Source organism: Penaeus monodon, chromosome 27, assembly GCF_015228065.2.
Source record: "Penaeus monodon isolate SGIC_2016 chromosome 27, NSTDA_Pmon_1, whole genome shotgun sequence".
Taxonomy (NCBI): domain Eukaryota; kingdom Metazoa; phylum Arthropoda; class Malacostraca; order Decapoda; family Penaeidae; genus Penaeus; species Penaeus monodon.
The window spans coordinates 18,563,677-18,564,210 of record NC_051412.1 but is presented as its reverse complement, the minus strand read 5'-3'; positions in this window follow the sequence as shown (position 1 = coordinate 18,564,210).

Here is a 534-nt window from a genome sequence, read left to right as displayed (position 1 = left end):
GATGATCGTGTCACGTAAGTGCTACTCTTTTTCAGCGCACTTAATGCATATATATAATAAGAAGTTAGATCTTGAAGCCGTTAAAAGGATAATAACAATAATAATGTTTACTAATATTGTTATACGACAGAGGGGCGTCTTCCCATCTGAGGTGATTACCAAAAATAGGAACTGGACTTTTTGTTTCATCATTAACCCTTAAAATATTTCTCTAAAACAACTACTAATGTGAACAAAATAATAAAGAAATTACACAATGATGAGGATTATTATAAAAGTTACATCATTTTCTAAAAGTTATCTCGACATAGTAAAAAAAAAAAAAAAACATAACGATATCAACAGCGACGAAAAAGAGATAGCAGAGTATAAGCTATGGGCTTTTCTTTTCAAAATAACTACTCAGATATGCAAAGTAAATTAGTCCATCCGATTTCTAGTATCTAGTTATATATATGAACTATTTATGATGAACCTCATCGGAAACTAAAAGATCATATCAAGCGCACTTCTAGAGTAATTTTGCGTCAACGA